The sequence below is a fragment of the Pteronotus mesoamericanus genome, unplaced genomic scaffold (assembly GCF_021234165.1).
Source record: "Pteronotus mesoamericanus isolate MK-2021 breed Mesoamerican mustached bat unplaced genomic scaffold, CSHL_Meso_final contig_56, whole genome shotgun sequence".
NCBI classification, from domain to species: Eukaryota; Metazoa; Chordata; class Mammalia; order Chiroptera; family Mormoopidae; genus Pteronotus; species Pteronotus mesoamericanus.
Window position 1 is genome coordinate 13,831,812 of NW_026555201.1, and position 24,191 is coordinate 13,856,002.

At 34.1% G+C, this 24,191-nt stretch overlaps 1 pseudogene; it reads left to right on the forward strand.

The window, feature by feature from the left end:
- The first annotated feature begins 15,802 nt into the window (after window positions 1-15,802).
- The window catches only part of LOC129075996 (ribosome production factor 1-like), a 105,264-nt pseudogene continuing 96,875 nt past the window's right edge, over window positions 15,803-24,191 (forward strand).

Genomic DNA, 24,191 nt, shown 5'->3' on the forward strand with positions numbered 1-24,191 from the left:
GTCCACGTCAGGCTGTCTCAAGCTCCAGGGGGCGCTTTAAGCACTTTGCATCTCACTTGAGCAGTGGTGGAAGTGTCCCTCCCTCCTCATCCTTATCCATGTGTGAGGTTCCTTAGAGCAAACCTCAGACTCTCCCCAGCCTCCAACTTCTTGCTGCTTCATCTTGTGGATGACTTTCCAAATTTGCAAAAGCAGTCTTCCACCATCTCCTCAGCTATTCTAGCCTAGTCTGTCAAATACCCCCAGATGAAATATGGGAGAAACTAGAGCCTATTGTCCTAGGATAGCTGTTGAAACATTTTTTATGGTCTTAAGTAAAAGCTTAAAATACTCTTTATTTTCGGCTTTCACAGTACAGTTGTGAATACAAAATTAATATTCCAGAAATATTTGCAAGTCTTATGGACTAGAAGATACTTATATGTTAATAAGTTCATTCCTTAGCTGAATTAATGAATATTTACTCTGTGCTTAATATTTATAAAATTTTTTTAACAAATGTTTGCTGAACTAGGGCTTAAGTAAGACTGAAACCAAATATGATGTCCCTACTGTCAATACTTTAATATCTATGGTTTCAGAGAATTTACCTCCCCTTTAAAAACTCATTTCCATATTTTTCTTAATCTTGGGATCCTCCTATTATCTTAAGAAAATGTGCTTGTCTTGCAGAGAAATATTAATCTTTACAGAATTGCTACTTAAATGTCAAAGACAGGCTCATATTTCCTTTCATCTTTCCTTAGACTTCCCATCATTAGTTTATCCAATAGTTCCTTTTATGATGTGTAACAAAGGTGCACAGCACTATTCTCGAATTACACCCGAGTATAGGTGCCTGGCTCTCTTTTGAAAACTATCCTTAGTACTGTTGGTGAATGGGCCATCCTGCATTTCTGGGAGTTTACACATAGCTTGGGCCATCTTTTAATGCTGACTTTGCATCTTTGCACATAATCTGACCAGGTCTAGTCACCCCTGATTTCCCTGAGTTTCATCCCTGGCTTCCCTAAGTTTCATCAGCATTACATCATCTTGAACCAACACATCAAAATTAGTTTTTCAGGTAACTAATATATTTTTAAATGAAAAACAGAGCTCACAAAACTAAAGAAAACACACCAACAGGAGATTGAAAGTAGAATGCGATAAAGTGAATCTAAACTAGAGGCTTCCCACAGGGAAAGTGTGCCGTATCACAGTAGTAATGGTGAAATGCAAAAATAAACATCAGTATCATTGTGCAGCAACTAGATTAACACAGTTTTAGAAGGTGGTCAATAGCAAGTATATCTGAGAAGGTGAAACAAGAAATGCTCTCTTCTTCTGGTGGAGTTGTAAATTGGCAAATCCACTTTAGAGAGCAATTTGGCAATATCTAGTAAAGGCAAAAATGGGCTGACCCTATGATCCAACAACCTCCCTCTTAGTTATATCTAAAAATGTGCTCAAATATGTGCACAAAAATATCCATAATACAATATCTTAGTGGATTTATTCATAATGGAAAACAGTAAACAGTAAGCGAACAACAGCAAAACTTGAACCAGATTAGTATAACAAGATAGAATGAATTTTATTTTTTTATTTTTATTTTTTAGCTTTAAATTTTTTTTTATTGTTCAAATACATTTGTCTCCATTTTTCTGCCATCACTTTCCCCTGTCCCACCTACCCCTGCTCCCACCCTCAATCTTTCCCCACTTTGGCTTTGTCTATGGGTCCTTCATACATGTTCCTTGTTTTGACCCTTCCCCTTCTTTTCCCTGTTACCCCCCTCTCTCTTTCCAACAATGAAATATCAGAATTAGAAATCAGGAAAAAAATCCCATTTGCTATAGCAACAAGAAAAGTAAAGTACCTAGGAATAAACTTAACCAAGGAGGTAAAATAACTGTATGCAGAAAACTATACAATATTGAAGAAAGAAATTAAGGAAGACACAGACAAATGGAGGCATATACCATGTTTATGGATTAGAAGATTTAGCATAATCAAAATGTCCTTTCTACTCAAAGCAATTTATAGATTCAATGAAATCCCTACTAAAATACCAATGACATATTTCACAGACATTTCAAAAACTTATATGGAACCATAAATGACCCTGAATAACTGCACAATTTTGAGAAAAACAAAGTAAGAAGGATCATAGTACCTGACATCAAACTATATTACAAAGCCACTGTAATCAGAACATTCTTGTACTGGCATAAGAACAGACACAGATCAACTGAATAGAATAAACAGCTCAGAAATAAACCCATGTTTCTATGGTCAATTAATGTTAGACAAAGGGGGCAGAAGCATAAAGAGGAATAAAAATAACCTCTTCAATAAGTGGTGTTAGGAGAGCTGGACAGCTACATGCAAAAAATTGAAATTTGACCACCAACTCACACCATATACCAAAATAAACTCAAGATAGATAAAAGACTTAAATGTAAGTCTCAACACCATAAAAGTCCTCGATGAGAACTAGGCAGGAAACTCTCAGATATCCCAAGCAGCAATATTTTCACCAACATGTCCCCTAAAGTAAAGGACATAAAGGAAAGAATAAGCAAATAGGACTTCACCAAAATAAGAAGCTGCATCGCTAAAGAAAAGATGAGCAAAATGAAAAGGGAACTATACCTATGGGAAAACATAGTTGCCAACGATACCTCAAAATGGGAAAATACATTTGCCAACAGTACCTCAGACAGGGCTTTGATCTCCAATATATATAAAAAGCTCACTTGACCCTACTCAAGGAAGACAGACAATCCAATTAAAAAATGGGCAAAGGACCTGAACAGATGCTTCTCTAAGGAGGACATCCACAGGGCCCAGAGACATATCAAAGGATGCTCAGCATCACTAGCCATCAGAGAAATGTAAATTAAAACCACAGTAAGATACCACTTCACACCAGTCAGAATGGCCAGCATAAGGAAATCAACAAACAACAAGTGCTGGTGAGGTTGTGGAGAAAAGGAAACCCTAGTATACTGATGGGGAATACACGGACTGAATCCATTGTAGCCATTGTAAAAAACAGTTTGGAACTTCCTCAAAAAGCTAAAAATGGAACTGCCTTTTGACCGAGCAATTCCCCTGCTGGGGTCATACCCTAAGAATCCCAAAACACTAATTCAAAAGAACCCATGCACCCCAATGTTCATAGCTGCACAATTTACAATAGCCAAATGCTAGAAGCTACCTAAGTGCCCATCAGTAAGTAAGTGAGTGGATCAAAAAACTATGGTACATTTACACAATAGAATACTACACAGGAGAAAAAAAGAAAGAACTACTACCCTTTGCAACAGCATGTATGGAACTGGAGAGTATTATGCTATATGAAATAAGCCAGGGGATGAAAGACACATATCGTATGATCTCACTTATAAGTGGAACCTAATCAACAAAACAAACAAGCAAGAACAATATAATCAGAAACATTAAAAGAAAAAAAAGATAGAATGAATTTTAAAATGTGCTACAATACATTTATACACTGAGGCACTATACAACAATGAAAATGAATGAATCAGATTTTATAATATATATGAGAATCTTACAAATATAATTTTGAATATAAAAAGTAAATTGTAGGAGAATATTTAATGAAGTTAAAAAACAGAATGATATAGTATTTTGTGTAGAGAGACAACACATGTAGAAAATACATACAGAGGGACTTCCGGCCAGATGGAGGCATAGGTAGATACATTTTGCCTCTTCGCACAACAAAAAGAAGGAAAACAAAAAATTTAAAAGCAAAAAATAACCAGGACTGCCAGAAAATCGAACTGTATGGAAGTCCAACAACCAAGGCGCTAAAGAAGAAACAGTCAGTCAGACTGGTAATAAGGGTGGAGTTGGGCAGCTGGGACAGAGAGGACATGCAGCAAGGTGGTGGTTGGAGGAACACATGGGCGAGGGGGCAGCTGGAGGACTGGGTGGTCCCACATTTGCCTGCCGGATAAACCAGAAGAACAGCTGGGGAGCGATAGAGACTGCAAAATCCAGGGTTGCAGCACGGGAAAAGAAAGCCTCAAAACCTCTGGAGGTAAAAATTTGTGAGGGTTACGGCATCAGGAGAAAATCCCAGCCTCACAGGAGTCCATTGGAGAGATCCATAGGGTCCTAGAAAGTACACAAACCCACCCACTTGAGAGTCAGCACTAGAAGGTCTCAATTTGCTTGTGGGTAGCAGGGAAGTGACTGAAAGCCAGCTGGGAGCCAACCAAGAAGCATTGATCCCTCTTGGACCCCTCCCCTAGAGTCAACGACCTGGGTTGCCGTGTCCTGCCCTGGTGAATACCTAAGGCTTCACCCCTCCCAACATAACAGGTATGCTGAGAAAAAGGAGATATGGCTCAAATGAAAGAAAATATCAAAACTCCAAAAATAGAACCAAGTGATGAACAGATAGCCAATCTATCAGATGCATAGTTCAAAACACTGGTAATCTGGATGCTCACTGAATTGGTTGAGTATGGTCGCAAAATGGAGAAAAAAGCAAAGGCTATGCAAACTGAAATAAAGAAAAATATACAAGGAATCAATAGCAAAGGGAAGGAAATGGGGACTCAAATCAGTTATTGGGAGCAAAAGGAAGAGATAAACATTCAACCAGACCAGAATGAAGAAACAAGAATTCAAAAAAATGAGGAGAGGCTTAGGAACCTCTGGGACAAGTTTAAATGTTCTAGCATCCGAATCATAGGGGGGCGAAAAGGAGAAGAAGAGAAAGAAATTGAAAACTTATTCGAACAAATAATGAAGGAGAACTTTCCCAATCTGGCAAAGGAAATAGACTTCCAGGAGATCCAGGAAGCTCAGAGAGTCCCAAAGAAGTTGGACCCAAGGAAGCACACACCAGGGCAGATTGTAATTACATTACCCAAGATTAAAGATAAGGAGAGCATCTTAAAAGCAGCAAGAGAAAACAGGACAATTACCTACAAAGGAGTTCCCATAGGACTATCAGCTGATTTCTCAAAAGAAACTTTACGGGCAAGAAGGGGCTGGAAAGAAGTGTTCAAAGTCATGAAAGGCAAGGACCTGCATCCAAGATTACTCTATCCAGCAAAACTATGGTTTAAAATGGAAGGACAGATAAAGTACTTCCCAGATAAGGCAAAGTTAAAGAAGTTCATCACTACCAAACCCTTATTATATGAAAGGTTAAAGGGACTTATCTAAGAAAAAGAAGATCAAAAACTACAAACAGTAAAACAGAAGGGAGGGGGCGGGGGGAGAATGGGGGAAAAGGTACAAGGAATAAGCAACATAAATAGTAGGTAAAAAATAGGCATGGGGAGGTAAAGAATAGCATAGGAAATGGGGAAACCAAAGAACTTAACACGTGCAACCCATGGACATGAACTAAGGGGAGGAGGGGAATGCTGGGAAGTGGGGTGGTATAGGGTGGAGGGGAATAAAGGGGAGAAAAAACATGGGAGAACTGTAATAGCATAATCAATAAAATTTAAAAAAATAAAAAAGAAGAAAATACATACAGAAATACGCGATCTAATAAAACTCTGGGAAGCCACATAGAAAACTAAAATAGTGTTGCCTGAGAGGGAGTGAGTGAATAGGAGACAAGACAAATGAAGGCAGAGCTAAGGATAAACTTTCATTATATACGATTTATATTTTTAATTATGAACTTTGTGAATATATTAGTAATCAAACATGCATGGAAATTATTAGTCACTAATTTCAAAAAAAGAATGTGTTTAGTTGGAGGAAGATGCAAAGAGAGCAACAAATTATATTCATAGTATTTTATTTACTAAGCTGAATGATGAATACATATCATTTTATTATTCTTTATACCTTTGAATGTGTGAAATATAATATATTACAATAAGGCTTTAGCTTTCAAAGCCATTGCTTCTGCTAATGATTTGAGATCGGTATTTTAAAGTTTACCTTACCCAGTTTACATATCTTTACTTTCTTAACATTCTTGACTGGTAAATTTCTTAAACCTCTTCCCAGAATTACATTTAAGATATTACCTCTTTATAATGGTATTTGTAATCTCTGTACTAATTTATCACAAAGATAAATATAGCCCTGGTTTTATAATACTTGTGAGCAACACTAATGTATTTTACCTAAAAAATGAACAAACAAAACCTGAAGTCATAAAACAGTACCCAAACCCAGGCTCAGCTGCCTGCTGCAATGAAAGCTACACTCATGAAACAGGTGTGGCAAGAAGAAAAGAAATTTATGTAAATGCTGGCTGCCTGAGAAGATGGGGACTCTCCTCCCAAAGTCCATTGTAACATCTCAGTGCAGGCAGAGGTTTTTATAGGGAGGGAGATGGAAAAAGGGACAAAGAAATCAGGGGGAGGGGCTGTAGACAAACAGGCAGTGTCCTTGCTGGCGGGTTATGGATTTTCATGGCCAGTGTCCTTGAGTTGGCCACCTGGCTTTTGTGTGTTGAGTTCCTGAGCCAGGACTTTGAGGTCAGGCTACTCCCTGTGTTCACACAGGAACTATAACTGCTGAACTGTGAAATATACTAAAAACACAAGTGTAAACTCTAACCTTGGGAGAAAAATCATGTTATGATAATAAGCTGGGTTTAACATTTAATAAGAACATATTAATGGGTAGCTTTATAGAGGTATAGTGTATTCATTCCCTACTACAAAACTAGGCTTTTACTTTGATTTCCTTTTTAGAGTTTGATTTTGGCAGGTTAATTTTCTTCTTTGAATGTGTTTTCTTATCTTCAGAATGGATAAAAGCCTGTGCAAAAAGATTCTTGTGAGAATTACATCAAATTAAAATACTAATATTAAATTAAATAAGACAACGCATATAAAGCAACTAACTTAGGGTATATAACAAATCAAAGGCTCAAAACTGAACTATCCTATCAACAGTAATAAGTATAAATATACCTATATTTTTTACCACTCTGGATGTTCTTAAAAGGTCTTAGGATCATTATTGTCTCTCATTGGGACAAGAATATAATGCTATTAATAACCAACTTAGAAGACATTTGGGTGAGTGTGTATATATACACACATATATAGCTTATATATATATATACACACATACTATTTAAAGATAGTAAGACATATATAAATATTTTAGTAATAAAATTTAGAAGAGAACTAATTTTTAAAAATTTTTGTCATATCTTCTAAAACTAATTTAGAAAAACAAATAAAACTTTTTAAAACAAGTTAAAAGCCTGTTTAGTTTCACAAAATTGTATTACAGTGCTTTCATTTAAAATATACATTTATATTATTTTCATGATACCTATATAAAATATGCATAAGTATATGTATATGTTAAGTATATAAATAAACATATCTAAACATGTCTTTATAGATATATACATGCATACATACATATAATGAAAGTCTGAATCTAAAAACAAAATACTAATTAGAAATTCTTTGATCTCTGAGAAAGTTCAAAATGTTATTTCTTTAAACCATAATTTCCTTTACAATTATTTCATATACAACTTCTTAGGATAGGTCTTATGTAAAAGTTAAACACCTAATAATGTTTCTCAAATGTTATAATTAATGAGATGATCTCTATTTATGGTAAAAAGGGTAAAGAAAAAGTAACTTAGGCTTATACATTATGCTTTTACTTAAAAATATTTGACAGTAAAAATGACAAAACTATTTTCTCTTAATTTTTTTCATTTTGAGTGAACAAATACTATGATGTATTATACTCAATATCCACATATTAAAATAACTCAAACCTAATATTTCAGGATGAAATAAAATCTTTCAGTGGTGTTTCCACTATAATGCACTATAGATTAAGGAAAAAACTTAATTTGGCACCTACTGAGAGTCTGTTTTAACCCCCAAGCTCAGGATACAATTCCCCTGACCTAGCAAACAGATAGTGGTGCTATTTTTGTTCATAGCATATAGTCAGCTTGTTTTGAAATCTAGTCATATATTTGACTGCTGACCCCCTACCATAGTGAATTCCACAGGCAGGAGCTCCACGCTATGAAAACTGGTATTCAACTAGAGGGGTTCATGAAGAAAGTGAAAGTCTCTCAAATTAATTTCTCAAAATGCCCTAAGCCCCAGCAATTCCCCCTTCTAATGTTCTTCGTGCCTGCTTAACACTTCTTGACTAGCTGAGCTTGAGTGAGTTGGCTGTCTCCCCCTATGGCTATATTTCCTTTTCAAAGGGCAGTTGCCATAATTGTATAATTTTGTGTAGGGAGTTAGAGCCTTTGTGATTGATCAAGCTGTGCTGAAAGATAACAAGCACAAAAACTACAAGTTTAAGCTGAGGAAAACTTTGTCAAACTCTCAGTTGAAGGCTGGAAGAAAGAGTGCTCTCCACAGTAAAAGTGTGCTGCATTTTTAAGCATCATTTAACTGCAAGGAGCTCACAGCATTTAAAAGGTTTTAGTAAATTTGGTCAGACTTCTCTGTCTCCAAGGGAGCATATGGAAAACGGAACTCTAAATAGATATAATTAGTACAAAGCTATCTACAGAGAAACAGAGAAATGGACTAATACTCCTGGCTCATTTACTGTCCTGTTGGGTCGTATGATTGGCTGGTACCTCATGGAGCCCTGTTTGCCCTAGGCTGATGTTCTATCATTCACTCTGACCTTCTCACTGCTGCCTGATATTCTTTGTATCAGGCAATTCCTTCTACCTAGAATTCCCTTTCTATGTTCGTGCAAAGTTTTAGGCCGAAATCTCCTATGATATTCTTGCAAATTAAATAATAAAACACTGACTGGTTAATGGTAGTATTAAATACATTTAAAGATGGTAGAAGAACTGTAGTCAAAGAATGTTGATCAACAATAGAACCTATATTTCCTGAGCCACCCATTGTGTGTCAAGAACGGTGATGGAGCATTTGCTTACATTATCACATTAATCCTTTTGACATGTGTGGTACATGTCAACCAGTTTATCTTTTTTTCTTCCTAAAATAACTCCAATTTTGTTCAAGGTTCCTCTGTTTCCAGTTAAAACAAGCTTCATTACATGTAGTCATGGTCATGCATACAGTTCCAGTCACTGTGACAGAGGTGAAATTTTCTGGGTGAAGACTCCCTTTCAGAAATCCCTAGGAAGATAAAGTTTGCCTTTTTTCTTAGCTGTTTCCTTATTCTCTGTTCTCAGCTGGGACAACAGGAGGAGCATCCATCTTTGATGAAACTACACAGTAAGGAGGGCAGAGTGAAACGATAAACTAATCCTGAATTTTAGATGACCCTTATGGGTAGTTCCACTGGCCCTGAAGTCTCTGCCACTAGCATTTTTTTTGCTATATATAAATATAATTCTACATAAGCATTTTATTTTTATTAAGCATTCTGTTATTCCCCGTGTAATGCAATTATGTATGCATAACAACACTCTGAGCTGTGTGATAATGTCATTACAGGTAGTAAGTAGGAAGGGGGGCTAGGATTTAAAGATCTCCTTGCATCCTACATTCTATTCTCTTTTCACTTTTTTCTTGTGGTCCTACATATATATATTATATATACTTTATATATATAATTTTTTTTGCTAGGTGACTTAAATGGAGAGATAGAAGAGTCAGTCATCAGATTTTCAGTTTCCCATAGCTTGAACGATAGTTAATATGCCACAGTCTTAGGCTGCAAATGTCTTGACATATTGGATTTCCTGTGTCAAGCTTTTCACCATTGGTTGAATTTATACTCAAATAATTCATGGTTTGATAAGTTTATTAGAATCCAAGAGGAGATATTGAGTAGGCAGTTGAATATAGTAGTCTGAAATTCAGAAGAGACACCTGTGCTGAAAATATACATTTATTCATCAATGACATATAGACAGTATTTTAAACCACATGACTGGGTGAGATCACAAAGGAAAAGAGAGTAAATAAAAAAGGAAATAGGATTAGTGAGTGAAGCCTGGTTTTCCACAGAAATGTTGGTAAGAGTAAAATATACAGAGAAAGAACAATCAGTGAATGTGGTATCCAGGAAAACAACTGATAAAATTATATGCTCAATGGTGTCAAATGCTGCTAATTTGTCAAGTAAAATAAAAATGGAATTGACCATTGAATTTGACCATATGAATTTTGGTAGGATGAGCATCCATCCTAATATGCCTGTAGCACTCCCAGTTTAATTAATAATAATATTCCTTTTATTCTTAAGTGTCATGGTTTTGAAAACAAATTATATGATTATCCTAGTCGCTGGTGATCTAGACAAGGGCAGTTTCAAAGGAATTCTGTGAGCTAAAGTGTGACTGGAGTACATATACGTAAAAATAAGGGAGGAAAAACTTATGGGTATTGTTGCCTGTGGGTACTGAGGTTTAGAGATCTAAGGCAAAGTTTCTGATGCTCTTGCTCTTGCTATTGCTGTGAGCAATAAACTGTTTTATATCACTGATCAAGGAATCATGTGTCTTCTACCAGTATCCACTAAACATGTGAACCAACTTTTTTGCTTGGAAGGGGGGCATAATATCAAACCCTTCACAGCTCTTGACAAGAGAGCAAATTCCTATATAATTAGAATAATAAGTACTGCAAATATAGTCTCACATTTTTATGTTTTCACTGGTTATAAGGTGTAGGTTTTTATGTAATTTAATCTATCAATCTAGTTTTTTATAACTTGTGGGTTTTATGGCTTGCTTAGACAGATTGTATTCACTCTCTTGTAGATGAATGAAAGACTGTCCTTTATTTTCTTCTAGTACTTATCTTTCATGGTTAATTTTTAAAGATTAGATATTGACAACATAAAATATGTTGTCTTTTTTATGAGATAAGATTTTCCCCCCAAGTGATAGCTAATCATCTCAATACCATTAAAGTCCATCTTAAACTGATTATTTGAAATGTCTTTTATAATATATTAAACCCCTAGTATGGAAATGTTTATGTTATAGACTCTTTATAGCCATATATATTTATATATGTATATTTGGATATATTTATTTAGTTCTTTCTTTCAACACATGTTTAGTTAGTGCCTACTATGTGCTATACGCAGTGGTATGCATTATTCCACAGTGGTTAACAAAAATAATCATAGTTTGTATTCCCATGGGAATTGGAGCCTACTTGAAAAAATAAACACTACAAAAGGAATTGGATAAATATATAATTTAAAAGTATGGTAAGTGTTCTGAATGAAATACAAAGATGCTTTGACAGAATATTGAGGCAGGAGGGAGACCTACAAATGTAGTTCTCCTCTAAGGAGGAAATCATTTACATTGCACCCACACTATAAAAATTAAGGATTCCAAAGGGTGGGTAGAAGAGTGTTCTAAGCTGATGGAACAGCATGCCATAGATCAAAGTTGTTTCATTAAAAGTTCAAGGAATGATTTTTGCTCACAAACAAACAAAGTCTGTCACACAGGGCTTGACCTTTAGTTCACTAAATTCAAGTCAACCTTATATACTATACTGATACAGTGTTCGTATATTTTCAAAAGTAAATAGTTAGGGTCAAATTTCACAGTTAGGGTCAAATTATTATATGTATCACAGTTGTCTTTGTGATTAACATGCTAACTTACTATATTTATGATAATCCTTCTAACACAGCAATTTTCAACAAGTATGTTACAAAAAAAATTAAAACATGTAATACCTGCCTATTTCGTAAGGGGCACTGACCTCTTTTCCCTTAGATTGTCAAATAAAAAAATGAAAGCAGCTAACACAATAATAGTCATCCAGTGTGAATGTCCTGGTTGAACTATAAATATATAGGTCACATAATAGAATTGCATCATATTTGTCATGTTGTATAATAAGGTTGCATCTGATTGGTTAATTTTTCATACCAGATACCTTATATACAAGTAGAGGTACCTGATTTTTAAAAAGTCGCTTTGGAGCAAAAAGGGTATTACTTTAAAAAAAATAATTACTATTATTATTTTTTGAAAATCAATAAAAATTATACCTATTTTTGTCAAATGGCAAAAAAATGTATTACTTGGTGTGCAACAGAATTTCAGTAATTATGTATGCTATGAGATGAAAAAGCTTGAAAATTACTAATCAGATCTGCTCTTCTTGCTGGGGATAGGTTTTAAGGATGGATTCAAATCTGGAAATTAAGATGTGAAGGGAAATCTACTGGGTGGCTTTCATATAAATGTTTTCCAACTTCTGAGACTCATGGAAATAGAAGGATTGGAAACTGAATGTAACTTTTGACCTCACGCAGGTGCTTGCTGTCAGCTTGAGAGTAAGTCCGCATGTGGGAGAGAGCAACGATGGCAATTGCAGACTAGCAGGGCCAGAGTCAGGTGCGCCTGGAAACTGTCAAACTCCTGGGTTTATTTTTAAGTGCATAATTCATTTCCTTGTAATGAATCTATTTGTTATTGAGGGTTTTCTTTTTGTTTTTGCACTTAAAAACATTCTAGTGTTTGTAACATTTTTAATTCCAGTCTGAGGCCCTGAACAGGACAGAGGATTATTAAAGAAGAGTAGCTTGTACCTTCAACATTCCCCATCACTCTTGGCCCAAACCAACATGTCTACATATAACATTTTAAAAAAATTATTGGATAACAATTATGAAAATTGTAATAAATTTTGTCTACCATATTTAGTTATTCTTTATTATGATGCAATGGAATTTTATTCCTTATTTCTGTCTCTTCAAAGTTAAGCATGGCCAGGTGGTGGTGGGCATTACCGAAAAGTCACACTCCTTCACTGCCTCCTCCATACTTGAGCAAGCCCTGGGCATAAAGTAGACTTCACTTTTGCCGTATAGCTGAGCTACACAGTAGTGAATCCTCCCTTCCCTTGTTCCTGCCCTGTACTTCACCTCCTTGTGCTTGCTCCTAAGCGGGAGTCCATGTCATTTCCATCACCATCACTAACTGCCTGGCCACTCATATGGTCTTCGCTTATACCTTAGTTGCTGCTTGTAAACTGTAGTTTTTGTTAGACCCAATATTGAGCCTTTTTTAATGCTAATCTTTTCCAGAAAAATAGATGTCTCCTTTTTCATGCGCTGTCTCTTTCTGGCTTTTATTTCTAACCTCACAGTGATAGGGGTGTATCAAGAATACCTATTGTTAAAATGCATACCATGAAGTATTTTTAAATTTAGAAGATGTACTGCTGAAATAATTTCAATTATTTACTGTTCTTTGATGAAAATGATTGCTTGAAAATTTATAACAAATTATTGACTTGTACCATGACATTTTTATGGACTTTAGTTTTATTTTAATTACATAAAACCAAAATTCACCACCTATAGAAATTCCTATATACAGAAACAACAAAAATAATCCCACAGTTTTGTTTTGTTGCTTTCTAAGACATTTTCAGAAATCAAATGTCACAAATAGCTGATTAGCCAAATCAACTTTTTGATATGTCACTGTCTTTACATTGTGAAATTCCAGCTTGAAGGTATAAAAGTGGTTAATGGGCATCCAACTTATTACTAAGATGAATCATGTTGGGGTGTTTGTTACCCGAGGAATTTAACTAGTATATCTGAATGCTAATAAAAATGGAAATAATTGGTGCCTAGAAGAAGGTGCTTTACATATGGTGATTATTAATAGCTATTAAGAATATATAACAAGCAAAATAGAGACAGACTCATAGACAGAGAGCAGGCTGATAGCTCTGGTGGGGGTTGGGGGATGGAAGAATCAAGCCAAAAGGAAAAAGAACTTATGGACATGATAAGAGTGTGGTGATTGAGGTGGGGGAGAGGGGTGGGTGGAGGGGGAAGAAGTTATAATGGTGATAAATGGTCATGGAAAAGCCCTACAATAAAAAATGAACTAATAAAAATAAATAAAAATAAAAATTATAGGATGAAAAGAGTAAACAATTGAACATCTTTTTTTTTTTTCACTTAAACCGTTCTGTTTGGTGGCTTCAAATTTTAAATATAAAGAATTTTAGAGATCTAGTGAAACTTTTCTATTTTATAAATGGGGAAAGAAAGGCCCAGAGATAAAAATAGTTTCTTCTGGTAAAAAATAAGGAATAAAAAATAATATTGCTTTTTTTTCTTAATTGCAAATGTGCTAATAGAAAACAACATAAAATCAAAGTGTTTTTGAAAAGTGAAGAAAAAGAATTTAAAAGTTAAAAAAAGTCAACAGTCTTATACTGGAATTTTTAAAATCCCCTTTGAAATGTGATTGGCATAATACTATGTAAATAATGAGCCTAATATAGACACCCCAAATGTGGTAGCCTAGATGACCAAATATGGGTTGGCTATTATTTGAATTATGTAAATTTTAAATTGTATACCTCCTCTTTAAGAGGATTTTGATATGAAAAGAAATTGAGAATAACCTTAAAAATAGTCTGCCAACGCATCAAAATCATATATGAAAGTTGGCATAACAATTGACCTTAAATTGCACCCAAATACATTAATTTAGTTCATAAGTCAGTTTAATCCATTTCCCTCTTTTCCAGGAAGAAAAATTAAAATCTCCCCCTGGCTATTTTGTAACTTTCCCATTACTGTATAAAAAAGCTGTTAAGTCAAATAGATTATTTTCTAGAAACAAGTTATAGATGATCATTTTAAAATCACTGGTGTATATGGATTGTATTTCAACATCTTACTTCTGGAAATGTAGATGCAAAATGAGGTGGTTGTGAAATGGCCTGAAGGAAAAAGTTCTGTGTGCTGTGTGAGAAAGATTCGTAGAGACAAAAAGACGCTGAAGAACAGGAAAATAAGAAATGTAATGTTTTAAACATGTGGCATATAAATTATTAATTTGTGAGTTGAAAATGGTGTTCATAAGATAAAAATGCTAAAGAGCAGCTTAAATGCCCTCGTCAAGGAGACATCATTGAGCAGGGGGTCTGGCTCTTATGTGTCCTACTTCAAGTTCAGATGGGCCTCACTCATAGAGTTTATTATACATCATTTAATTGTGCATGTTTTTCTTTTCATATGTTTACCAGTCCTTTGTGATTTCTTAACTGTGAATATCCCATTGATATCTTTTACTCATTTTAATGGCTTGTTAGTCTTATCCTTTTCATTATTAGCAATTTTTTAAATTTATATATTCGTATAAACATTAAAGTCATTCTGTCTAATATTAAAAACAACAACAACAACAACAACAAAAACCTCGGAGTTCTATTTCTAGGAAAACGTGGGCTAAATTGAAGGAATCATTCTGCTAGAAATATCAGAATAATTAGATATAATATAAGGTATTTAAAAATGATTTTAAGCATATAAGATCCAGTAAGGCAATAAATCAATTTAAGGGAATTAATTAGGAACCCATAGAAGTAAATGAAACCCTGCAGCTACTTTTGCCCTAAACATATTTACCAATCAATGGATAAGTAAAATTTCTGTTTTGATGGCTTTGAGGGGCACAGAAAACAGGACTTGAAGCCTTCAGTCTTCTGAAGTGGAGACTCCAAAAGGACACACTCCATATTAAACTGGAATTTCTGTACTATAAACCTTCACAGTAAAGCATCCAGAACTATCACCAGCTGGAATTATCATGAGAAATTGTTCATAGCTTGGTAAAGTAAGAAAACATATCTTCTAAGTAATTAAAATGAAAACTGCATATTTGCAGTGCCAACCAAATATATATATATATATTTGGAAATGGGGTCTCTGCAGATATATTCAAATTAAGGTTAGGTCACATTGGATGAGTTCTATTCAATAACACTGATATCCTTAAAGAAGAGGAGAAAAGACACAGACACAGGAGAGAAGGACATGGGAAAACAGAGGCAGAGATTGGAATGATGCAGCGACAAGCCAAGGAATGCCGAGGAAGCTAGAAGAAACAGATGAGATTCCCCCCCCAGCACCTCGGGAACGAGCATGTCCCTGCCGACAACTTGATTTTAGACTCAGCCCCCAGAACTGTGAGGTAATAGATTTCTGTCAGGTTTAAGCCACCTAGTTTGTGGTACTTAGTCAGGGAATCTCTAGAAAACTAATAGACTTGGCCTACCACTCCTTCTAGATTTTCTCTTTCAGCTTCTCTGGTTCCTGGTCAAGGGGTGTGTTAATCTTTGATGAAGGATGCTAACCTCTCCTGGAGAACATCCCCATCATCAAGGCTTTCAAAGCTGGAGACTTAGAAGTGGTCAGAGACAAATGAGGTTTTCCATATGACCTTGAATATCTCAGTTTCTGTCTGTACTTACTTTATCCACTTTGTATCCATTTTATTTTCCTAACTGGATACCTTGGCAGATTTCAGGATTCATTATCAGGCACTGAAACAACAGTATCTACTGTTTCCTAATGTTTTTTTTCTCCAATTCAATCTTGACTGATAACACTCAAATAAAAACAATATTATTTCTGTAAACTTATTTAGGTTAACTATACAAAAAATTACCTTATTTTGTTTCCCAGAAATAGCCTGGTATTTTTTAACATTATCTTTTAATCTCAGTTTTAAAAATATTTAGAGAAAACAGATTACAATATCACTCTTATTTTTAGCTAAATGCATTACATGCTTTGAAAACCAAATAATTGGCTACACCTGTGGAAAAGAAAGGCCTGAAATCTACCAACGTGACAGTTGGAGCATTAGTAAATGCAATGGATGTGACTCAGAACTAATTCCACTACTGAAAAATAGAGAAATTCCTTATTTTTATATAAAGCATTAATCATTTCAGTCAGCACAAGCTTTTACACAGAGAATGATTCTATGTGATATCAGAACATTCACTAAATCAATTTTTTTAACAAAATTAATTATTTCTATGAAAGAGATAAACATTTATATGAACTTTATTTTACTGTTAAAATAAAATGACAATTCAGTTTAAAAAACTGGTTTAGTACGAGAGATCCGATAAATATTTTCAAGTATTTTAATCCTATGAGCATCCTCCACACCTAAGATATAAAAAGTCTTAACCAGAATTTTGCACACATCGTGCAACTATATATCCTCGCAAACATACAAAACATTATTATATACATATCATGTGACAATCCAGTGAAAACTTTCCTGTTTCTTCCTTGTCAGAAATGGAGACTGAATTCAGAAGAGATAGGAAACACTATTATTCACTACATTTCCTGTGCTGTACTTTATATTGCCACGACTGTTTTGTAACTACCAATCTGTACTTCTCAATCTTTTCACCTTTTCCACCCACTCCCCCAAGCCTCAAACCCTCTGGCAATCATCAGTCTGTATATATGAGTCTGTTTCTGTTTTGTTTTTATTGTTCTTTAAATGCCACATGTAAGTGAAATCATACATTGTCTTTCTCTGACTTATTTCACTGAGCATGATACCCTCTACGTCCATCCATGCTGTTGCAGATGGTAAGATTCTCTCCTTTTTTATAGTTGAATAATATTCTATTGCACATATGTACCACAGATTTTTATCCACTCATCGATTGATGAACACTTCGGTTGCTGTAATAACTATGTATGGTATCAGGTGGGTACTGGGAATATCAAGGGGAACAATTTGGGAAGTATATGATTGTCTAACCACTATGCTGTACTCCTGAAACTAATACAAAATAAAATTAAATGTAAACTGTAATTGAAAAAAATTTAAATATACCAAAAAAGGAAGACGAGATAAGAAATTCTCTAATTACAAACATTATAAACAGCTATACAAGAAAAAGGGAGGATATAGTCTGCCTTCGAGGATCCAATTATAAACAGCAACTTCTGTTTTAAAAAATATGACTCTGTATTTTACTTCTCACAGAGCAGTAAGAGATAAATTGATTTATGCATTTCATAGATGATATGTCTATACACAATGTAAAGACTCTAAGTGTATATTATTACTTAGTAGATATTTTAATCTGATATTACTCCTGAGTACTAACTGTAACCAATGGTGATGTTAGGTAAACTTTATTAATTTTATTATATGCTTTTCACTGCATTAGAAATTTTGAGTGTATTAACTTGTAGAAACTACCCAGTAATATTAATAGAAAGATGCTGGTTTTCTTTGCAATTTATACTTCAATTCTGGATCTTTATATGTTTAGGTAAGTTTACCAGATACAGTAGGCCCCTTGTCTGTGGGTTTGCTTTGCATAGTTTTCGTTACCTGGGGTTAACAAAGATCTGAAAATATTAAATGGAGATTTCAGAAGTAAACAATTCACAAGTCTTATATGGCATGACATTCTGAGTGACATGATGAGATTTCGAGCAGTTCTGCTCTGTCTTGCCTGGAACGTGAATCATCCCTTTGCCGAGTCTACGCACTCATTGATCATATAGTAGCCCACTTGGTTGTCATATTGGTTATCAGAGAGAGAGAGGGAGAGAGGCAAAATTCGTATAACATCAATTATAGTATATTGTTATAATTGTTCTTTTTTATTATTACTTATTGTTGTTAATCCCTTTCTGTGCCTAATTTATAAATTAAACTCTGTTATAGATATGTATGTGTAGGTACTATCTGTGGTTTCAGATATAAACTGGGATTCTTGGGCTGTATCTCCACAAAATAAGGGGGAACTACTCTATTAATAGCACGTAGGTTAAGGAACCATTATTTATATTGTTACTCATTTTGAACATAGAGTTTGTATGTTTAAGTGGTCTTCATTCTGTGCTGACATTTTACTGTCAAATAATAGTTTGGTCACTTTGGATTATGACAGACTAAGGGGAAATATCAGAGACTCTTCTTTGTTTGTTGTCTATTAATATTTTCTGTTAAAATGTCCAGTGCTAAAATGACAATTAATAGTGATGGAATCAAGCCTTGTTCTAGAGAGAGGCTGATAAATAAGATTTAAATCCTTCTAATGATTAGGACCTCTCTCTTATCCAGAACAGGAAACAAAGTGGGCAGACTGGGCAACTGTGCAGGTGCTGAACCACTGACAGAACGCAAATGTTACTGGGCTAAACACAAGATCTTATCTTAACTCACATAACAAGTAAGCTAATTACTGATTATACTTGGACCAATTAGACAGCCCTTCATTATAAATAAACAAATAAATAACAAAAGAAAAGAAAAAAGGGAAACACTTCTTGCCAGATTGCTGGTTTAAAAAATTATATGCAATCAAATAAAAATAATATAATAATAACAGTAAATTGCTTTGCTTCATTTCTTAAAAATTTATACCAGTTGTCATTTGTCGAGAAGATAATAAATTTTTATCATCATTAAATGACATTAAATATTTATTATTAAGTTTTATTTTTCAGTTTGATCCAATATTGTTGGCTGTGCAATTTTACTTATTCAAATGCATGAAGTTTTTCTGGTAATATATATATGTTCAACTTTTATAATTATTCAGTGGAGGCTTGCGAGGACATAATCAATTATATAGAAATCAAAGTTTAATAAACATACATGGAAGCCTATAAGTATTACTTCAGTTACTTTATGCTCCATTTTTTAACCAGCTTGCTCTCTCAGACTCTAAACGTCTCTCAATATAAACATTTCTGTCACCTTCTCCTCATATTTATTACATTTTTCTTTCTATGTGTTTGGTACATTTCAATTTGGAGACTATAGTTTTAGGACAATTAAAGTTAAAATAGGTATAATAACATCAGGAAAATAAAAATCGCGACAGCATGGATGGAACTGGAGAGCATTATGCTAAGTGAAATAAGCCAGGCAGCGAAAGACAAATACCATATGATCTCACCTATAAGTGGAACCTAATCAACAAAACAAACAAGCAAGGAAAATATAACCAAAGACACTGAAATAAAGGACAAACTGACAGTCACTGGGTTGGGGGGGTGGCGGATAACAGGGGGAAAAGGGAGAAGGGTCATCAAGGAACATGTATAAAGGACCCATGGACAAAGCCGAAAGTGGGTAGGATAGAAGGTGGGAGGTAGGGAGTAGTGAGGAAAAAATGGAGAAAACTGTACTTGAACAACAATAAAAAAATAAATTATAAAAACATTTTTAAAGAGTACCTTAATGTTTTAATAGTTCTAATTTAAATTATCTTTTTGTATTACTGTTAGTAACCTTTCTTTTTATTGTCTGGCATATATAACAAACCTTTGGCTTTTTTATTTTTTCTGTTTAATTTTTAGTTAAACATGTTGCATTTAGTAGCAGATATTTTCATTTCTATTTCAAGTTACTGATTTGAACACACACTTCACTCTTACCTCTTGCATCAAATATCTAGAAACACAACTTAAAAAACAAGGTATTAAGGAAAAAACCACAGGTCCAAAATAGCATTACTTGTGCTAAAGCCCATGATACCAAACACAGCTTTAATATCTGATCAAATTGCTCTTTCAGCCTCTCCCAGAAACATAATCTTAATCAACTAGTCTAGAATTTTCTGGTCCACACCAATGAGGTAATTGGTCATATGGATCCTCTCCAACGCTTATAGAAAGAAGAGGCAATCTGGATGATAAAACCCTTGTCATTCCATTCCCTGACAAAGATGAGGTTCTGGCCTAAAAAAATCCTTTCTTCATGTTTGCCAATAACTCCCCTGCCTTACCCTTCTTCCTATAAAAACCTCCCATTTTGTACAAGTGTTATGAATGCCCTACTAGTTGCTAGATGGGATGCTGCCTGATTCATGAATCACTTAATAAAGCCAATTAGATCTTCAAATTTACTCAGTTTAATTTTTTTAAACAAAGGAAACAAACTAACCCAACACAGATAGGTTCTCTCACTGCACCAGAACTTATGACCAGTTTCTAAAAGTTGGAAAAAAAAAATGGAAGAAAAAAACTCAGTAAAGGACACGAACATGAAATTACCGCTGTGAATAGGGCCTCCAGCTGTTGAAGCCAAAGAAAGATGACTCTGGAGTGATTAGGCCACACATTTTCTGAAACCTTTGACATTCTACCTTTCTCATTATGTGTGCTAGGTAATAAGTACTGGGTTGCTTGCCTCTGCAAATCCTCAAAACAAAACAAAACAAAAATTGCAAATTTCCTTTAAATACATGTGATTTTATCACACAAAAAAGACTCAGAAACATGTCCAAAAAGTTGATGATGCACAAGTCAAATTCAATGATTATAAAGCAATAATTTTAAAAATAGATACATTTTTCTCAATCAAGACAAAAATTTAAATCCTATTTAATACTTCTAAAAAACTCGGATTTATAGATAAAACAGAGATCACTACCTAGACCTATATGGCAATGCTGACATTAAAAATAATACCTACAGTGTGTAGTTGCTGTTCCAAATGCATCAGTCAAACTCAAATACTTAATCTTCAAAAAGCCTCTCTGAGAATAGTACTATTATTAATCCTATTAAAAGACACAGGCAGTTGAAATAATGTGCCAAATTTCACATAGGCAACATGTAACAAAGCAAGGATTTGAAATCAAGCAGTTTAGTTTTAAAGTCAAAACTCTCTACACTCCAAGGGGGATACTGTATATAAATGCTCTGTCACTCTGACAGGAAAGCATAGCTTTAAATATAATTAATAAAAAAGGAGTAAAAATAAACTAAACCTGAAATTCAATAACACAGTAAAAGAGCCATGAAATAAATCTCTACACAGTAAAGGAAGTTAATTCTAAAATCAGTAATTAATGAAATAGCAAACAAACCAATAAAAACAGCAACACTGACCAATAAACAGAAAATCCAGTTCTTTGAAAAGATCAATAAGATAGACAAGCCTTTGGCAAATATGATCAAGAGCTAACTAAAGAGAGAAAGCACAAAGGGGAAAAAAATATGTGGAATGAGAAAAAAGGTCATGACTGCAGGTCTAGAGGAGATTAAAATAACATTTTCAGAGAACACTATGTACCAAAAAATTTTTCAACTTAGAAATTTTTAAAGAAAACTATAGATTGCCAAAAGAGACCCAAGAAAATTTAGAAATGTGACAAGAACAATAACCTTAGAAAAAATAAAAAGGGTTGTTAAAGATTTACCATTAGGCAAGACATAAATTCCAGAGTATTTTATGGGAAATTTCTAACAAAATTCCAAGTGATAGAATTCCAGTTGCAGAGAAAGTTATTGAGAATATCGGAAGTTAGCTATTCTATTTTATAATGTATACTTAATGACAAAACTAGATACAAACAGAATAAAGGGCAAACTAAGGGCCAATTTTACCTTAGCAAAGATGCAAAATTTTAAGTTATTAGCAAATCACATATTCTTGTCTTGGCTGTGTGTGTGTTTGTGTTGTAAAATGCCATAACAAGATATGTATTCTGCAAGTTATATCTAGGTGCATTTTCTATGATAAATATGACCAAATATTCATACTTAAAACAACCCATTGATCTGAAATCATAAGTCATGTGAGTTCAGGAAAGTATGCACCTACTATACATTTGATCATTGACTTTGATGTTTAAAAACTCCAATTAGCTTCTGGTTGAATTACCATTTTCTGTCTTGGTTATTAATAATTATTTTCATGTATTTTTTCTTTATGTACTTTAGGAAATTATATAAACTTTTTAGCTCTACAATACTAATTTTATTTTTGATGACATCCATTATTAAATTTACTGCTTCTATTGTACATATTTCTTTATTAACTTTTGCATGTGCTTATTTATTTCATTATTTCATGTAGATTTCTAATAAAACTGTAATGTAGCAACCTATCTTTTCATTTTAGTTTATTGCCTTATCATGTCAGATTTCTATACCCATTTGGGTATTTTTAAGTTTTTAAATCCAAAGAGAATACAATTAGATGTTTTCTAAGATTTACATCTTTTTAGTTAAGAAATATATTGTTTTATAAAAATGGAAGAGTCCTGGCTGGTGTGGCTCAGTGTATTGAGCATTGGCCTGTGACCTAAAGGGTCTCCAGTTCCATTCCCAGTCAAGGTACATGCCTGGGCTGTGGGCCGGGTACCCAGTAGGGGGCATGTGAGAGGCAACCACACATTGATGTTTCTCTCCCTCTCTTTCTTCCTCCCTTCCCCTCTCTAAAAATGAATAAATAAAATCTTTTTAAAAATGAAAGAAATTTTTCCTAAATTTAGTATCTAACAACACAAATATAACTACTGACCTCAAAACTTCCAAGTTCATAAAACAACAAAGGACTATAGGATAGTCAATAAAATATTTAAAGGATGAAGTTTATTGTTGTTTTTGCTATAATGTTTCCTCACAAACAAAAAACAAACACAAGAAAATATATTTTTGTAGTGATCAGATAATACAGTGCATGCATCTCATAAAATCTTTGGCTTAAATATTGTTTCATGTAGATTAGGATTGAACATAAACATAGTTCTTTCATAGGTCGAAACTGAAGCAAATAAACCAACAAACAAACACACATATGTCAGGTCAACATGCTCTTCTGGACTGTGCCAGATCTAGATGAATGTGTAGCAATTATGTGAAACCACCAAGTTAACAGTGCACTGTCTTCTTCACTCATGTCAAACAAATATACTTTGGCAAAAGCCACATTTGATTTTGACCACTAGAGTTTCCAATATTAAATTGCAATGTGTGACGAAGTATGCAGATGTATTTTATTAACATTTAAGCCATACTTTCTGCACACATATGCAGATAGCCACATTAATTAAATGGTGGAAATTAAAAATAGAAATACCTTCAGGTTAACATAAATTTTAGAATAGAAGAGCTGTCACAAAACTGGAAAGTAAACAAAAATGATACTATAAGATAAGTAATATATTCAGGTGTCAAGAAAATAAACATTTAGGAAATGTACATGAATGATGAGTAGCAGAACCATAGAATGGTTTGTTGCAGTGGGATATTCCCCAGTGAGCTGTCCGATCTCTTTTGCTGACTTGCTATATGGGGAATTTCTAGATACAAACAATAGTTGTTACAGTACACAGTCCTTGTAATCATATTAATCCTGTTTAAGACTAACTTTCTACATCATAATCCATATGAAGTATTCTGAAATGACAGTATCTGTATTAGGGGTTTCATATATCATAGCTTTTTAGTATTTTTTCCTAATAATATCCTCTTTTCTCTATCCATTCCTTCCTTCCTCTCTCCCACCTCAATTTTCAGTCAATGTGTAAGCACACGTTGAGTACACGTTTACTTAATTGGCTATTGCATAATGCATTTGGGATCAATTAGGTAATATACATTTTCACACTATTATTTCTCTACTTCACCTTCCTTAAATACTTGATAAATAAGTAAATAAATATTTTAGAAAACCTATGTCT